At 37.2% G+C, this 4,202-nt stretch overlaps 1 pseudogene; it reads left to right on the forward strand.

Annotated features, from left to right (window-relative positions):
• Window positions 1-2,719: 2,719 nt before the first annotated feature.
• On the forward strand, window positions 2,720-3,857 carry LOC125663060 (uncharacterized; annotated as a pseudogene).
• Window positions 3,858-4,202: the final 345 nt, after the last annotated feature.

Genomic DNA, 4,202 nt, shown 5'->3' on the forward strand with positions numbered 1-4,202 from the left:
CTTTCGGAATGACAACATCCTTAGGTAGCTTTGCACTATTAAACACAGTCGACAAAATGCTCTAATCAATCACTTTGCCATCACACATATACACATGTGTGGACAGTGTAACTCAGGACGCATTGTGAGCAGGTTCCCTTACAATTTGTACTAAATACTGAGAGCTTCGCTGGCCAAGTACACGCTTAGCTTTGTGAAATCCATCTGGTTCACTAAATACCGAATATGTTGACAAATATAGAACTCATTCAAAACATTTTAGTTTGGCAGACGTTGTAACTGAAAAAAAAATTCGACGTTGTTGGTTCCGGACATACGCAAGTTTTATCCAATCGTGATGTACAGTATGTCGTAATGTGCTGCTCATCGACTCCCGTAATATGGCTTGGTAGCTTGTGCATGATGATTTATAGTGGGATGTTGGTTCTACCTCTAGGTATACATGTACATGGCCCCCTTCCTTGATATCGACAATTGGTTTGTTAAAGGAAATTTAAGTCCTTGTCCGAATAAAAATTTCGCATGGTGAGAATGCAAACAGTTTCTTGATAGCTGAATTTATTGCAAGCATAATGGATAGAAGAGATAGAAGAAATTCTTTCCAGGATTTATGACGTTAATTTATGTGATAATGTTGAATGTGTCCGCTCGTACGTCACTTAACACTGATGTACAAAACTTAAACAGTGCGACATTTAACTCCGGACAAGACAAAAGTCCGGAGTTTCGCCAACCCTTTTATTAAGGATACAAATAAACCCTTTAGAAAAAAATGGGATTTTATGTTCACAAGACATGCACCAACATTTACACTTGTAACTATTGTAGTTTTTAAGATATTTCACCTGAAATCAAAATATCCCATGGTGGGATTTTTACTCCCACTTGAGAGGATTTTCACTCCCACCAAAAATCCCATGGAAGAAAAAATATAAATCCTCCCATAGGTTTGTTTGTTTGCATAAAAAGACCCGAGTCTTTGTTCACATAACACAAATCTAAGGCTACACTATTACTCTCACCCTTGAATTCAGACGGTCCAAATTTTGATTTTTAACATCAAATGAGATATCTTTTTTAATTTTGAACATCAACAATGAAAAATATTTTATTTCTTTCGAAAAACGTGAACCAGTCTATCTACAGCGGTAAACATACGAGACTATCCGGGTAGTCTTCGATCTTTCTAATTTGATCATTTTCGATCGGTATATAAATTGATTGATTGATTGATTCAGTGATTGCGGTTTTAAGCCATTTTGGCAATGTTTCAGCCTTTTCACGACCGTTAACTAATTGAAATATGTTTGGTTGTGAATGTTTGAGTTTCACTGATGGCCATACTAGTTTTCGAACATCAGAGAAACGATCTTTTGTGTGCCAAGGACGTTGTTATCATTGACATGGGACACCCTTTAATGTCCCATAAAAGTTAAAAATACATACACAGGTAAAATACAGATCATGTCGTGTATATGAACAGTTGTATCATAAAAGTATTCAACTTTTTCTGTAAAAATCACATTCTTGTAAATATTGCATAAAATAATGATTGTCAATATTTGTGAGACGTTTTTGCATTGATTGCACAATATTAAAAAGTATAGTCCGTATCGTATTCAAAGGGAACGTGAGGTAAAATTCCATTGAACATCGTGTAATCAGTGTGTGAAACACTGGTGTCTCACTGTCGTCCATATTTATGACTGTTGATTCTGAAGGTATCGGTGCGTAATTTCCAGGCGAAAACATCATAAAATCGATAAAATCCAACAGTAAAGTTTAAATTATCCACCATGAAATATTTATGGGTTACGTGAGATTTCAATATTGGGAATTGATAAGGAGTTGCGAATTAAAAGACAGTGTTTCAAATTTCACAATTTAATTCAATCCTGACGATGTATAATTTCCCAATATGCAGACAGAAAATAAAAGCTTCTTTACAGTTTGAATAATATTTTTTTTTCAAACTAACATATTTTTCAACTTTGATAGATCCGCTTAACTTGATATTGAATTGACTTATATTACTCATCCCTGAGGATGTGATTATCTATGACAGTTGATAGGTTTTAATCAGTTCACATTAACATATGGTCAAAATGCAATGTTTATTGCATACCCTTTTAAAAAAACAATGTTCATTTCTTTTATTGACAGTAAACAACTCATGGGACCCTGATCTTAGAAATGGACCCGCGCCGCAGTGCCCAGGACGTCTTATTGTGCGACACCTGTGAAACTGACCCTCTACAGAGTCACTGTGAACGTTGTCATATAAATCTATGTGCTTCCTGTGTGAGTAAACACCTCTCAGATTCCTCTAAAAAACACCGAGTCATACCATTCAAAGAGATAAGTTCTGCTGCCAACTATCCAAAATGTCCACGCCATCCTGTCAAACACTGTGAACTCTACTGTGAGGAATGTGACATTCCTGTCTGTTCTTCCTGCATCTCCTCTGGTCAACATGAAGGCCATAAGAAATCAGATATTCTTGAAAATCTCAAGAGTTTACGAAAAGATTTGGAAGAATTAGAGACCAGAATATATCCCCGATATGAAGAGATGGTCACTGATGCACAAGATGAGAAAGTCACATTAGAAACAAATTATGGGATACTGGCAACAGTTGCTGACCAGCATGGATACCTCTGGCATCAAGAGATTACCGCCATTGTCAACCAGCGGAAATCAGACATTGAGGGAATGAAAAACAAACACGTGACCGCCATCATTAAACATACCGATGAAATCATACAGAGCATTACTGAAATCAAACAGGCCATTGTAGACTTAAAGGCGATTCTGAAGTCCAAGGATGTCTTCCTAACATCAACTTACAAATCTCGAAATGATGAATTTAGAAGATTACCGCTTAAAGTCAAAGTTACCTTACCGAGCTTATCTTCTCCAACCATAAACACAGAAAAGCTGCGTGAAATGTTCGGTTCGCTGTCACCATTGTCTATCACAACAGAAGAACTCGGCTACATAATGAAGTCACCAGAAGCTGTATCTCCTCTAGTCAAACCACTGCTTGCCGAATCGCGAGTCACCGCTACTATAGATACTGGGTATGAATATCTAAGCAGTGTTAGCTGTTTCAGCGATGAAAAAGTCTGGACACGTGGGGATAACAAAATCATGAAGCTCATAAACCTCCAGGGAAAACTACTGACATCACTACAAACCAAATCAGGGAAAGAACCACAGGATATAACAGTGACATGCGACGGAGATCTTGTTTATACTGACTCTTATAAAAGAACTATAAACTTAGTGAAGAATACAAAAATACAGACCGTGATCAGACTACAGAGGCGGAGACCGCTCTTCGTCTGCTGTACCTTCTTTAATGCTCTCCTGGTTACCATGATCAGTGATGATGAAAGGCAATCCAAAGTTGTGCGTTACTCTGGCTCTACAGAGACACAAACCATTCAGTTTGATGATCAGGGTCAACTTCTCTATTCATCTGGTTATAACCCTAAATATATCAACGAGAATAGGAACCTGGATATCTGTGTGGCTGACTGGGCAGCTAAAGCAGTAGTGGTGGTCAATCAGTCAGGCAAACTCCGATTTAGATACACTGGTCATTCCTCTAATACCAAGCAACCATTTAATCCAATAGGTATCTCTACAGACAGCCAAAGTCACATATTGACAGCAGACAATCACCGTATCCACATCCTAGATTAGGACGGACAGTTTCTCAGTTACATTCAGAACTGTGATTTACGCCGTCCATGGGGTTTATGTGTGGACATCAGAGACAACCTCTTTGTGGCTGAGTTAAATACTGCTAAAGTGAAGAAAATCCAATATCTATAAGCACAATGTTGATTGAACATGCTGAATATATATATATATATATATATATATATATATATATATATATATATATATATATATTACAAAGATACTTTGCTGAATCTAGTAAAGGTTTTACCAAGCCCCTTATCGTAACTCCTCACAAAAATATTAAAACAGCTGTGAAGAATAAACTTGAAAGCCTATTGTGTCACCGTCACATTTATGGTGTTATATTTTTGCAAAGTATGTTGTTAGTTATTCAGTAGAACACCCCTCTTGTCAAACAACCTTCTCAGTGCCCCACGATGGCTGTATTTATTCATCTGAGTTTCAGGTTTCACTCTTTTTGGACCGTGTTCCATGGAACACAGTAGCACAGA

Source organism: Ostrea edulis, chromosome 8, assembly GCF_947568905.1.
Source record: "Ostrea edulis chromosome 8, xbOstEdul1.1, whole genome shotgun sequence".
Classification (NCBI taxonomy): Eukaryota; Metazoa; Mollusca; class Bivalvia; order Ostreida; family Ostreidae; genus Ostrea; species Ostrea edulis.